Here is a 15,994-nt window from a genome sequence, read left to right as displayed (position 1 = left end):
TCACGTTAGGAAATACATAGGAAATACATTTTCATTTTCATTTTAATTTTCGCCTCCTTCTCCCTCATCTGGATCCGACCAATTTGGATCATAAATTGGTACCGGATCTGCTGTTTCTTCAATGTCAGTCCAATTAAAAACATGTTCAACTAAGTCCTTTTGAAGATTAGTATATGTAACTTCATTTTACGATCTTATTTCTTGCTTCAATCATCGATAGACAAAATGAAAACCATCATCTTCCCGAAAAGAGCGTGTATTGTTTCTTTCCTCGACCTTTCCAATTCCAAACTCCACTTTCACGTTCATTCTCAACAATCATATTATGCATTATAATGCATGCCTTCATTATATCTCCAAGAACAACAACAACACTATGAACGCAGAAGCCTTAACAATATGTCATCGTGCACGCAAAACTCAAAGCGTCCTTTCAACATCCTTTCTTGCGGCTTCTTGGCGTTGAGTAAAGATCTTTTCATGCTTATTTCTTGGATAAAGAATGGCTTGAACAAATGTGCCCCATTTTGGGTAAATACCATCGACAAGATAATATCCCATATCATAGTCATTACCATTCACATTAAATGCAACAGCGGGAGCCTCACCTTGCTCTAATGATTCAAAAACATGAGAACGATGAAGCACGTTAATGTCATTATCTCGCGAACTGGTAGGCGAAGAAGCAATGCCGGATCCAACAATGTTTGTGCGCAGCGACTTCAAGTATCAAAGTTGGTTCCTTCTTGTACCCTACATGTGTTCCACCCATCCACTTGGGCAATTCTTCCACACCCGGTGCATACTGGTCGATTGATCCAAGCATTCTGGAAAACCCTTGCCGCATTTTCAGCTAATATCCTAGCGATTAATGCGGCTTCACTTGGTCGTCTCAAGTACTCTTCCTCAAACGCCGTGATAATTGCCTTGCACCAACGCTTCATAGATACATTTCTTTGTGGAATCTCCAATTTGTAAATACTCATCCGTTGAATCAGAAGAACAACCAGTTGCTAATTGTGCAATTGCAGCTAGTCCCTTTTGTAACCCAGAAATTGCTTGCCGACCCAATCCATCCACCTTGTCTTTAAAGTAATCGTCGAATGATGCAACAGTATGCAACATATACATAAAAAGCTCTCTTGTCATCCTGTACCTTCGTCTAAACTTATGAGGAGGCCACCTACAAGGTGTTGTGAAGTAATCCCTCATTATCTTTTGTTTACTGAAATCACCACCATCTCTAAACGTGTACTCTCTGCCCTTCACAGATCCACCGCGTTTGTCTGTATCCACATCTTCAATTTCAATGGCTGCTTGAGTCATTAATGCCCCAGCAGTGGATAATAACTGCAACCTCCTCCTCCTCCTTCGCCTCATCATATCATTATGCTCATCTCTTACTCTTTCCATGTAGTCATCTTCAGCAGAAGTACCAGAAGACGACCCGGTGAAACCAGAAGACGAACTATTACTACTAGATCCTCCCCATAACCTTTGGTTATATGCAATTCTTTCTTCTCTAGACATTTTTCCTATTTTTAGCTTGGTTGTGGGGAAGAAGATGGCTGTGTTGTTTGTTTGATCTAAAAGAAAGAAGAGTAAAACGAAATATGAAAGGTAAGGTCACATGTGATACTTCGATTTTGGTCCACTTACCAATTGACAACACATTTTATTAGATTTTTGTTCACTCTCCAAGTGACAACACATTGTATCCAAATGTCTATCCAAATGTACCCTCAATAATTCCAAATGGGCCACCATCCCCATCCATAATTGCATTGTTTGGAATAGTAAAATGTGCAGGGAGGAGGGCTTAAAAACCAGACGGGATGTTACATTCCGTCTCGGTCTAAAAAACCAGACGGGATGTTACATTCCGTCTCGGTATCCCCATACACTATTCCTGTCAGAACCTGTCAGAACCAAACCACCTGCAAAAATGAGTGATATTCCAAACTCAAAATTTTCTGTTTCAACAAAGACAGGAAATGAGTGAAACGAATGTGAAACGAGTGAAACAAATGTGAAACGAGTGAAACGAATGTTCCATTTTCGGAAACATACGAACTTATAAATTTTTAATTTTTTTTTGCCATAACCTCATTTGTTTTATTGACATATTCATATCCAAAACCTGCTAATATACTTTGAAAATAATAAATAAGACAAACAACAATAATGAACAACACCCAAGTCTAACACAGAAACTCGGTAAAAAAACTAACTTATAATTTCTAAAAAAAATTGGACATAACCTCCTTTGTTTAATGACATATTCATATCCAAAACTCATCAAAGAAAAACCTGCTAATCAAAAATTCATTACAAACAACAATCCCAAACGCCATAAGACAAGTAATGGCGCATAGTTATTACAAACTACAAAAAAATATCTACTGAGACCTCCTCCCCCTACGAGAAGGCTCGGTCGAAGAGCTCTCCCCCCTACGTCGTTGTCGTCTCTCTGGTTGAGCTTGAGCTTGAGGTACTCCACTTCCAGCATTCTCCAACTCTTGCACACGTCTCTGAAGCTGCAAAGTTCGATTACGTTCTTCTTGTAAGTACTCAAAACTGCGACGAAAGGACTCCATGAAGGACTCACGCATGGCATAACTGAGAGAGCTGTAGTTAAGGAGCTCTAACCTTACTTCATCCTGTTTAACAAAACAAATGCATGTTAGGGGTTATAGTGAATACTAATAATAAGAAATCATGAATAAATTCAAATCATACTAACCTCGGCTAAGCCGCTTTCGAATCAGATCGACAAATCTGCTACCACTGCGGCATCTACTGGTGGAATAGGTATTCTCATATCTTGCCCCTGAGAAGTAATCATGCTCCAGTGCCAAAGGTCATCATCATCAAATATCTCGTGGAGTTCTTTGTGGCATCCGAATATCATGAAACACCACGGCTGTGATCATTTGTGGCAACTCCACTCCTCACGGGAAATGAATGTCGGGCCTCAATGCTCCGAAGTAACCCCTTCAAAATTGGTGCCCGGTATAATGCACCTAGCAAGAGACCTCGACCAACCCTCTTCCAATATAAGTCATAGTAAGCCGGTAAAACCGAAAAGGCGATCGTCGGCCACTCATTTGGGTTTGCTCTATAGTGTGAAAGAACAAGGGAAGAATATCGAGGTCATTTGTCATATCTATAGGTGGTGGGTAAGGTATAACAATCTCTCTAGATACTTGCCGCCAACATCCGGTCCCCAAGGTACCATCACGGTGACCCATATAAGTATCATAAGCGTGAGAAAGAAACCTTGCTCTATGACACATATATGATAGTCTACGGTATTTTCGGTGTTCTCTGGAACATCCGGAATATCCACATAAAGGGTCCGAAGATGAAGGACTTCGGCCCGGGGTTGCCACTCAATTCGGGTAGTTCCTAAAAGCTCAATCTGGCGACGAGTGTTATGAATATTATCGCGATAGGTCCCCATACCCCTCGCCTACGATGAAGCCCCCATGCTTGAATACGTGGAATCGGTCATGAGTCTCATCCTCTTCTAACCTCTTCAACACAAGATGATCATCCTGCGAAAATGTTCATACCACCAATATTGTCATCAATAGATAAAATACAATATCAATATATATATAAACATGTCAACATTAATAATTAGATAAATAAATGAAATGAAACAATAACTTAATAAATAAGACTTACGGTATAATCCAAACAAAGCCGCACAAATTGCCTTTAGCGGCTTTCGTCTCAACTCAACGATGAGGTCTAGCCCGGTAAAGGTATGCCAAGATGGATTGACCCGGTCATAATCCCACATCCTCTCTCGCGCGAGGCAATGCCATCCACCCGATCGTAAATAACTATCAAGATATCCAAATAATACCGCACCAACAAAGAAGAAGAGGAAGGCACGTTACATACTCGTGGATCGACTCCTCACCAATATGATAGTCTTCGGCTTCTCCTTGAGTCTATTCAAATATCTCGAAGTAAACCAACTCATATTTATAGCTCCTCCTTAAACCGCTTTCGGCCGATAAATCTCAAAACTCGTCTTGCTCATCATCTTCAACCAAATCAAAACCTTCAAAGAAACTTCATTGCGTGTAGTAAAACCTCTAAAGTTTCATCAAAAGGAACGGCATCTCCATAACCAATTGGGATACCCGTGAGCATTGTGAAATCAAGAGGGGTAATCCCAAGCTCACCCCATGGGAAATGGAATGTGTGGGTAGTTTGCCACCACCGCTCAACTATCCCAAACAACAACGCCTGATCATTTTGTCCCAAATTAGAATTCAAAAAGCTCCCAAATGGTGTGGTAGATATAATGTCGGTAACCGTGACAAAATTAGGATCTGATAAAACACAAAATGAGTAGTTTACCTACGAAATGAGCGATGAATTCAAAACGTAAGTAAACTAAAACTTATTTTATGAGCCTATGTTTATCAAAGATTCTACTCTCAATCCTATGAGATATAGTGGAGTAGAGTGATTCGTTCCACTCCTAGTCCTTCCGCATGCTGTGTTCTCACGTGTAATTATTCTTCTTAAAGTCTAATGAGAGATTTACGAAAAAAGGCAACTAGACTACGATGCAACTTAGTAGACTATAAGGATAACTAAGGGAATGCTACGTTGATTCGATGATAAGGAGTTAGAGGGGGATTGATTCCACCTTAACTCAACTTAATCCACTAGCGATGATGAAGTCGTAATCCAAATTGAACTGCTATCTTGAGAACAATCGGTTCTTCCTAATCCCTAATTACACATGGCATTTCTACCAATTAATAATTAGCATGTGAGCGATTAAACCCATTCTCATGGTGAACTAAACGCGTTTCTAGAGTGAAAAGGAAATTACGACAATCTCCAGATAATTGGAATCAAGCTTTCATCAAGGTTTCTCAACCCCCTCTAATGGAGGTTTAGCCTTGAATCATTCAATCATTTCCATTTAGATTAAAACTAAACATAATATAAAGCATTGAAATTTACTTAATTAAACAATAATGGAATCTAATTAATAACTAAGAATTGAATGATAACAAGAATTGAAATTAGATCTAATAAATTGTAAATGACAAAAATGAAATTGAATAATAATAACTATTTATTTATCTAATGAAATGAAGAACAAATATTCAAAGGTTTAATCTAAACAAGGATTTGAAACTAATTAAATAAAACTAATTGAATTAAAAAAAAAACTAGATCTAAAATAATTAATGGAGGCTAACTAATCTAGGTCTCACTATCTACCATCATCCATCTACCATTAACAATCCTCCATAACAAAGAGCTAAGCTTTTGTTTTTATACTTTCAGATCTAAAAATCGTGCATGGGCTTGGAGCCATGTTTTGGGCCAGAGAATCAGGCCCAAAACCCAATTCTTTCAGTCCAAAAATGCCTCTTCAGCTAGATTCGGCTTCAACAGACTTTTCGTCCACTTTTCCTCCTCTGATTGGGTCAAGGCTTGGACCATTGAAAAGCTCTTTCCGAGCCGGTCGTTTTGACATAAGGTAGGCCCAATTCCGAGGTCTGAGTCCAAAGATATGGCATTCGGAAGTTCTGCTGACTTTTGCTCATTTATCTCGCTAAAGTGGCACATTTCTGCACATAATGGACTTTGAAGCCCGAAATGCATAAAAACACGTAATCAGTATTAACTCTTACTTATTAATCATATAATTGGTTTAACAGTATGATTATTAAGGGGTTAAAACTACAGTTTTGGGCTCTTATCAAACCACCCCCAAACAAAGATTTTGCTTGTCCTCAAGCAAAGATGAGAAATTAGAATAAGTGACCAAAATGGAGTTCTAACTACTCTCGTTTATTTGAGTGCGATTGCATTGACCATATGCAACAAGGCCTTAAACCACTAGGAATTCCCTAGTGGGACGAGTTATAGCCTCGTGAGAGTTTTCAGTGAAGGTACTCACAAACTTCATCTATACTACAACGACTAAGAAAATAAAACTATTGTTTCCTTATTCATGCTCAACTATCTATACATCTCTCTAGCAATTGAATAAGAATAACCAAGTCAGAAACCTAAGTTAATATATGCATAATAATCTATCATCTACAATAAACATATACCAATGAGTAGTACTATAAAATGTTTAGCGGGTTTGTTTTCGGAGAACTTCGAATGGCGTCCTTAAGTAGGTTCTCACAATAATAGTCAAGAAACAACACTCTGATTTTTCCACTCAAGTTTCTATACTCCGATTGTACAGTGGGCACACTTTACCTTACAATCTCAATGACACACAGGAAGCCGGAGTCGATCAAACACATCTGCCACTTACTATCACACTAACCTATTCCTAATTGAGCTAGAGGTCTTTATTAGGTGTTACGGGGATTAGGAAATGGTTTAAGAAGGAAGGAAATGGATATTCTAAAGGACAAGTCCGAGATAATAGAGTCTTCATATTACGTAACCAGAGAAAACCTTGTTATTTACTTTTGCTTCTACACTTTGTTTCCATCCTTAGCCATATTTTTTTCTTTTCTTTTCTTTGGCTTTTGACTCCCTTTTATTCTATTTTTGGAGTTTTTATTTTATTTCTATTTTTATTTTTCTTTTCTTTGGATGGAAACTTCTTTTCTTTATTTTTCGGAAGCAACTAACTAATTTTTGTTTACATAGGTTTTCTCTTCTTCTTTCTTCATTCATTCTATTCTCGGACTTATTCTAAATTGGGTAGGTTGATTTTTTTTTTTTTTTTTTTTTTTTGTTTTTTTTGTAATGGGGTAAAGGAATTGTGGTTTATGGAAGGGCTAATGAAAGGCTCGATTGGGCTTGACTAGCTTAAAAATATACTTAGGTCAGAATTTCTAGCTATATCGATCCAAAAAGGGCCTAAATTCTCGCTTAGGATATGGTTTAGTGATCAAGCAAGTGGACGTGTGATTTCTCTATCCGGATTTTACTTCTCCCTTTGTGTCATTTCTCAAATGTTTTCGCTCATATAAGGCTTTAGGCTATATTCTCACAGGATTTGTAGAATAAGTACTCTAGCCTAGATTTGTAAACTTATCGCTAACAATCATAGATACTCGGGTAATATATTTATAGATAGATGCAAAGATTATTACCTACATATTAACCTAAGTTTCTAACAATTATTTCGATGCAAAAGCTATGTGAGACTTCTAGATTGTTAAGAGCATAGAAAGAAAACAATACCAATATTCCTAAGTGTATAGCATGGACTTATTTATTTATATTTTTAAATTTTTAAATTTTAACTAGAAAACAAATGCATATTATATATATTTATATCCTAGCAGATGTCTTAATTACACGTGTTTCTATGCCCCCCAAACAAGAAAGCATGCTTTGTCCTCAAAGCATTTAAATAAAAGAGGGTAGGAAAAATACCATTCAAGTAGCGTGAAATTAAAACATCGCAAAACAAGGTTAGAACGCACTAATATAGGAAATAAAACCGACGAACTCTATAAGAGTTCCACCCATTATGGGGTTAACAGAATTAAATTGCTTGGGACATAAGCGGACATTACTAACGTAAACTAAAACTTACCTCCACTCCCGCTGTTATTCGTTATCTTCATCATCCTCTACTTATATAAAGAAGTGAGGCTCCTTCGCGTCCTGCCATGCTATGATAATTTGCCGGGCTTCACGCCATTTATCATCTATGGTTGCTAACCTATTAAGTGCCACTTGGTGCGATGGGGTGTAGGGTGCAACCCTGGTGAGGTTGTATCCGCCACCCTTGCCAAGTCATTGCACGGAAAGATCGAATAATACTATTGGTGGGTCGCGACCGTGTCTACCCTAATCCAATCCGTGAAGCGTGTACAAAAAGCGGGGAAAGAAACATAGCATAATCATTGAAATTAGAGCAGGCATAAGAAGGTACTTATGCCTCATGGTATGGGCTCGTGCTAAACTAGACATCAAAGTTCTAGGAAGGTCATAGAACCGGCGTCCGTGGCTAAAGCAAGGAAAACGCCGCAAGTGGCGCCATTCACGTAAGAAAAACGCCATTCCCCTAAAATGTTTAGCATAATCCAAAACATAACCGGTTCCTATGTTCATGGACGGGGCTACCAAAGGCAACGTTATAGTCCCCTTGGTCCTCAATACGGAAAATGCCTCGCCCCATAAGCCTCGTGCAAAAACTCATAAGTTTAGACATGCATATTATCGACCCAATAGCACCATGGGTCTTGTATCTCGGCCGGGCATAGCAAGTCCAAGAACAAATGCTAGCAAGAACCGGTAATTTCCATTGGTTCATTGTCAATGTTGATGGAGAACACTTGTTCTCCATCCGGTCTCTCAAAGAAAATGCAGTTATTATAAAAATAAGATGCAAGTGCTGGAGAATAAAGTTCAGCCGGTCTTACCATAAGAGGTTCCCAGCCAACGATGTGATCACCTCATGAAACCAAGCACCGTAAGTAATGCTTTGGAACAAATCTTGAAAGATTGTTTCGGTATTATTATAGGAGATGTCATCTCAAAACTACGCTGGAACAGCTGCAAAACAACCGGGCACAACTCGCGAAAAACTAGAATTTTTCGGTCCACGGAAGTCGGCGCGAAGCATTAACTAGGGCGAAGTGCGCTCTTTGTATTTTGGAATTCCGGTGTTTGAGGCGAAGTCGCTTGACTTGAAGCGCTGGCGCTCTGAGCAAAATTTTCTGGCGGAAGTGTAGAAGCTCCCTCAGAAGCGTGGGGCGCCCGAAGTTGCAGATTTGTGAAAATGGAGATTTAAGCGTGGGAATCGCGGGTGTGAAGGGGCGTGATGGAAGTTAGATGTAGTGTGAGTTGTGAGTGTAGAATGTATGAAGTTTATATAGGTTTTAAGTTGCTAAAACGGATCGGGGAAGTTGCCAAAAAGTATTTACTGGCAGTTTAGGAAATCCTAAAATTTCCAAACCCCAAAACGGAAACAACTCATTTTCTTGATTCTAATTCAAACCCAAGATCTTTTAGGTTGATTTTATGATTGAATGTACCTATTTAATCTAGATTTCATCCTACAATGATTCTCAATCATAGATATGCCTAAATGGCCATATTTTCACCTTACTCGCAATAAATTCTAACACTAGGGTTATATAAAAATAAAGCTTGAATTGATAAAACCACCCCCAAACAAGTTGGGAAGGTGGGATCAATATGAAACAACCACACATACTGAAAATAACCCCTTATATTAAAATTTTCATTCGGAGTACCTTTCACTACAAAATTCAAATTACGAAAATAAAAGTTACATTACAATAAAAACAACAAAAATAAATAAAACAACAACCACTATCAATCCTCACACTCTCTAAACACCTCGCCATCGGTGGCGAGGGCACACTCTCTAGTGGTGGCTCCTGGGCTCCCGAAGGTCCAGCAGAATCGTCCCTCTTCCTCGACGACGCCATGCCTCGTAGCGTTGTGTCCTCGAAGCGAGTCGGTATGAGGTGGGAAGCGTGCAAGCATATCCACTCTAACCTGGGCTGGGCTTCCATCAGCCCTCGCTGTTCCCATCTCTCATCCTCTCTCGGGTGCGGAGCTCAAAGTTGTGATGAATAGTCGCCGTCGAGTCCGGGAGGTCTGCACAGATAGTGTTTAGTGAACGATGCCCCTATGAAGCACGACCCATGCGTTGATCGACCAACACCTCTCGAAGGCATCCGTGATCAAAGCAAGTCACGCCCTCCTCATCCTCCTCCGAATCATCCTCATCCTCCTCCCTCTACCTCATCCCGATTTCCCTATCCTCGGGCAATTTCCGGACTTGTTGGACACACTCCCTATAGATACGCCGCGGGTTACGGTGCGGGGTAATGTAAATCCTATCGGGCCGGAGTCGCTTTCATCTTCAAAGATGATCTTGGTAATTAACACGGGGAAGAGGTGCCAAAGACTTTCCGACCCCCCTAATCATGCTCAAAGAAAAACTCCAAGATACGTAAATCGTATACGCTCCCTGGAGTACCCATAAGATGTGGAAGCGAGTCGGACCGATGTCATCGACCTTGTCCTTCCCTAGGACATTTCGACCAATCCATCGAAGCCAGAGTACAAATTTGGTTGGTCCCGAGGGATGCCTGGCGAACACAATGGGAGTTTGTATTGTAGCTCCCATTGATGCGATCCACGCTTCATCAAAGGCTCTACCCGTCAAACCGGGGCTCTGTAAAGTGGCATTCAGGATGGATTCTAGGCGGAATGCCTAGAATCTCAGCCAACGATCGATGAGTCAACTCCTTCCTCTTCTTCTTTACCAACATAAAAATCCTACTCCCCTCCAACTCCCCGGTGTTGTAGAACCGTCGGACCAAGTCTTTATGGTAGAAGGCTTCGGTCGAAAGTACCACAAACTACTCCGATCTCTACTAGCCATTTCGTCACCGTAAAAGCGGTAGCGAAGTGGTCGGCGATGAAAACTTGCTCGTTAAAATTCGGCGTTGTTGAGCCATCTAGTGTTTGGAATGGAGTGAGGGTTGAAATGTGATGTGGTGGTGGGATTTTAATAGGCGGTTGAAGCAGCGGTGGTGGTGGTGGAGTGGTGGTGGCGCAAAGACCAAAATTATGAATTTTCGGTGGGTTTTAGTGATGGAAATCGGTGGTGGTTGTGGTGGTATTGTTTTAGAGAAGATTTGGGGTTAGAGTTGGATTTTGGGCGTGGGTTGATTAGGTTTTCTTTTTATTTTGATTTTTAGGTCGGGTTGGAAGCTTTGTTAATGGAGGTTTGTGGAAAAAAAAAAAAAAAAAAAAAACGATGAACTGATGGTGAAGGCAAGGCACGGGTCGCTTTGTTGTCGCTATTTGTTTATGCTGGTTGGGCCCAAGCCCAATGCGAATTTGTCGAATTTTACGATTTTTAGCGCGATTTCAAACTAAAATTGCCGCTTCGTTACCGGTCCGATTTTGGTGAATGAGATATGGCCATGATCAGGAGAGAATTTCCTATCCAATGATCCATAAAACACTCTATTCCGACTTCAGATGACATACGAGATAGTGGAAAACGCCTCGAAGTGCGTGCATGACATAAGTTATGCGAACGAATGAACTCTAAATTAATAGATTATGTCAATCCGAATCGTAATACAATAAAACGCCTAAGCAACTCTAATGGGACATAAAACATTTTAGTATGCGGAACATTTAACACCCCACCCCCAAACAAATTTTTTACAACGAAGCTTAGAAAATTTGTTTTTAAGTGGGTCTTTTAAAGTCAGATTCCCGAGACTTCCTAGATTACTATGTTTATTTTTATTTTTTATTTTTTTATTTTATTTTTTAGAAGGAAAAACAATAAGCAATAAAGACATAATTCACACCATAGAGAAACATGACTCAAAAACCGAGAAAAACATGCAAGAGTGGAAAACGCGTGAACTATGTGAACCGTGGACTTAGGATCCGTACTTTACAGCCACACACTCCATAGGAGGGGCCGGTTACCTTAATGGTGCACTCACCAATATATTAAAGTGAAAGGAAGTGCACCAAACACAGAAATTGAGTCGTTTATAGTCAGATACTTGAGACTTTATCTAAAACATATGTATGAACATGCAGTTGATCATATATCAACAACCGAAATAGTTGTGGATCATTCCATAAATAAATATCACAGAAAACATATCCAAACACAATCAAGCACCAAGATTTCCTACGACGCAGCCTAGTGGAATGAAAACGAAGTCGGATAACCCTATTGTGTAACCTATCATACACCTTCTTTTTAATTTTTGAATGAGTGGGTGTTCTAGTAAATAAGTGTGGAAAAGTGAATGGTTGTGGAGAATATGGTGGATATGGATAAGTTGTAGAAAGACAGCCGCATTAACAATGAGGATGTGGTTTTAGCACCGAACTCATTCATTGTGTGTGTGTAGGGACTGTCTCAATTCTGAAAATGAAGGTGTCAAATAGTTTGTCCTTCTGAAGTATCTGTTTGCTAGGAGGATTTAAAAAATTATGAAGCACAGGAGAAACAAAAGGATCGAGTGCAAACTCGAGATTCCTTTGAAAGGGTGGAAGGAGGGGAGTCGAGGTGGATGTTGTGCAAGTTAGTTCTTGATAGGGTGAATTGTCACCTACCGAAGAAACTCATGAATTCCTCATCTAGATTGGTCATATCCACATTACTATGGTAGTCCTCTACATCTTTGAGAAAGTCATCTATCCCGGCCCTCATCAATAATATGTGTATCGACTAGTGTAGGAATGAAAATGTTGGAGTCCGACTTTCCAAAGGAAAGAATTTTTGGCATATGATTATCGAGGGAACGTGTTGTTGAAATAATCTCGAAAGCAACGCGATCATGCTAACCTCTCCATCCATAGGCGAATCGGTAAGCGTGTCATTGTTTTAAAAACATTGACTTCAACAGCAAGATGGCCAAAAGACATGGACATTGAACCATCACGGCAATTAATGAGCGCATTGGCGGTTCGCCGGGGAAAGGACGCCCTAAAATGATCGACAGAGTCGTTAGCGACTTCCTCGATCGAGGACTACAAAATCAGCCGGATAGTAGAAATCCTCGAACTTTTACCAAAGACATTTTTGACTACACCCTTAGGATACTTAATAGACCGATCGACTAATTGCAACGCCATTTTAGTGGGTTGCATCTTGTCTAGACCTATTTGTCGATACAAATAAAATGGGAGTAAGTTAACACTAGCCCCCGTGTCTAAATAACGCGGTCGTCGATAGGAATCTCCTAAGGTGCATTATCAGATAGGGGATCTAATTGTGGTCCTTGTACTTAACAATTCCATTATGTTTAGATAAGGTTGGGAATTGTTACGTTAAAAGGTGTCTTTTGGTATATTTGTCTTTACGCCTAGTAGTACACAATTCCTTAAGAAACTTAGCATGATGTGGTAGCTTTTAATAGCTTCGAGGAAGGGAAGGTTTATAGTTAGATTCTTGAAAACGTCCCCTAATCTCCTCGTAATTTGTATCCCTAGTTAACATGGCTAATTTTTGTGGAAACGGTGGTTTCGTCTATATTTAGCAATGGTATCACCTGGATGTTTAACCGTGGCTTTTGTTTCTTAGGTTGTGTTGTAACCGGTACCTCTACGGTGGTAGGCTCTTGGTTTCTATTTCGGTATCTAGTAAAATAGTAGGTGTAGGGAACTCTTTGGTGGGGTAACTATAGGCATAATTACCTTGTTATCAACCACTCTGCCCGGATCCGGAGTGGTGATGGCATTTATCTCACCTACATTTTCATATTCATTACTAGTATTATCGGTTACCTCAAAGGTCGTGGTTTGTTGTTTTAGGATTAGGTATTGCGTGACTGGCAACACACCTTTGGTTTGGGCTTTATCTTGAGCCAACTGTTAGGTTAAATTATTAACGGATTGTAGAAGCCGTTGGTTAGATTGAGCCATGGTTTGGAAAAGTTTTTGGCTCACTTGTATGAAGGTGTCAAGGCGATCCGGTTGTGTGGGTGTAGTAGTCACGGGTGTGGATTTGGAACTATTTCACGTGAATTATTTATGGGTGGATTTTGATAATTATTATTGACCTAACGATACCTCTATTAGTATTATAATTATTATAATTACCTTGACCTTGTGCTTGACCTTGTCGAGGTTGCACTTGGTTGTTATAATTATTAAAATTACCCCGACCTGCCTTGTCGTAGTGGAGCTTGGTTAAAGCAATGCGTTGGCCTAACATATTGATTATTGTACCCTCGAGGTGTGACTTGTTGGTTATTTCTCCAACCGGAGTTGGGATTTTGTCTCCGCGGCGCGTTAGGTTCACTATTAATGGAACAAGCCTATTCATAGGCTATAGGATGGGAGTCGGGATGCTCGGGACTCCAACGTAAACTACATGGGTTTGAATTTACATTCATGCCGGGGGATAGGCTTTACATTGTACGTAAATGGCCTCTACCTTTTTAGTGAGTGATTCGATTAGAGTTTTAAGCTCGGAATCGTGTTTAATTTCAAACATACCCGGCCTTAACTGTATTAGTAGAACTAGCGGAACGGGAGTAATCGTCACTACCCCCAATTATTATTTTTCGCTTTAGTTTGGTCCTCTAAAATTTATAAGCCTCGAGGCTCCTTTACTTAAGAAACTACCCCCATTCATTATGTCAAGGACTTCTTTATGGTGATGTTGAAGTCCTTTGAAAAAAGGCAACTAACTAACGTGTCTTTTGCTAGGTTATGGTGTGGACACTCTATAAGCGAGATCGGTGAAACGATTCCAAGCCTCGAAAAATGATTCATGAGGATTTTGTCGAAAAGAAATGAATCTTGGAAAGCATCTCATCCGTCTTTAGGGGTGGGTAAAAATGTTCCATAAACAATTTGAACAAGTTTAGCCCACGAGTCCACGCAGAATTAAGCGCTTTGGGCGCTTAACCAAGACGCCTTTATCGGCTAAGGTGAAAGGGAATACCCCTTAATTTAATTTGTTCCGTACCAACCGTAGGATGGTGGAATGTTGTTAGGACTTGTTCAATCCTACGCGTGTCTTTGATAAGGTTTTTCATGGTCTAAACCATGAAAAACGGGTAACAAATTAAAAATATTTGGAGGGATTCTCAAATCCCATTTGGTCCGCTAGAACGATGCAAGATTTGGGGCTATCACTCAAGGCTTTGTAGAAGTCCGAGAGAGGAGTCTCTTTCTTCCCCCATTATATCGGTGGTGTGTGTGAAATAGTAGCTAGAGGTGTAGTGTGTGGTATACTAGATAGACTTGTTTGTTCTTTGTTGTTGTGTATTTAATTTAGGTGTTTTGTTCGACCAAACCTTAATCTCATGCAAGACTAAGTCGAGCTTAACTAAACATGCAACACTCCAAACAATTTCGATATACTAGTATAAACCTCTAACAGAGACGCGAGGTGTGGAAGAAAGGAATACCGACAAGCCCTTGCTTCGCTTTATGAATAGCGTCTTTGTTTACGCTTTGTCAGGTGTATGGAGACAAAAGTTAGAACAACGAAAAATATGAAAGATCAAAGTTGAATCAAAACCGCCGAATTAGGAAAAATCAGCTGCTACGCTGGCGCTGGCGCTTCCTGGCTGGCTGGTCTTCGCTGTAAATTCGAATTACAGTGTTTGGCGGTCGCTTTTATGATGTATGCTGGCGCTTCGCTGGTAGATGAAATTCCAAAGAACTTAGCTGGTCGTGTTTTCCTCTTGAAGCGTCTCGCCATCAGGTATTTTATCGCGAATTTTTCCAAAGCTGAAGCGGGCAACCACGGTATGAATCAAACAAGGGTGGGTGGGTGAAATGGGACTTTAAGAACGACTAACACTACGAAAACAATACGAAAGTGAAACTAAGATGGCAGCGGCGCCATTTGATAAAACACAAAATGAGTAGTTTACCTACGAAATGAGCGATGAATTCAAAACGTAAGTAAACTAAAACTTATTTTATGAGCCTATGTTTATCAAAGATTCTACTCTCAATCCTATGAGATATAGTGGAGTAGAGTAATTCGTTCCACTCATAGTCCTTCCGCATGCTGTGTTCTCACGTGTAATTATTCTTCTTAAAGTCTAATGAGAGATTTACGAAAAAAGGCAACTAGACTACGATGCAACTTAGTAGACTATAAGGATAACTAAGGGAATGCTACGTTGATTCGATGATAAGGAGTTAGAGGGGGATTGATTCCACCTTAACTCAACTTAATCCACTAGCGACGAGTCGTCGTAATCCGAATTGAACTGCTACGCAGAACAATCGGTTCTTCCTAATCCCTAATTACACATGGCATTTCTACCAATTAATAATTAGCATGTGAACGATTAAACCCATTCTCATGGTGAACTAAACGTTTCTAGAGTGGAAAGGAAATTACGACAATCTCCGATAATTGGAATCAAGCTTTCATCAAGGTTTCTCAACCCCCCCCCCCTCTAATGGAGGTTTAGCCTTGAATCATTCCGCAATCATTTCCATTTAGATTAAAACTAAACATAATATAAAGCATTGA

This window comes from Coptis chinensis, chromosome 9 (genome assembly GCF_015680905.1).
Source record: "Coptis chinensis isolate HL-2020 chromosome 9, ASM1568090v1, whole genome shotgun sequence".
In the NCBI taxonomy this organism is placed as follows: Eukaryota; Viridiplantae; Streptophyta; class Magnoliopsida; order Ranunculales; family Ranunculaceae; genus Coptis; species Coptis chinensis.
The sequence above is the reverse complement of the archived record's forward strand: the minus strand, read 5'-3'. Positions refer to the sequence as shown.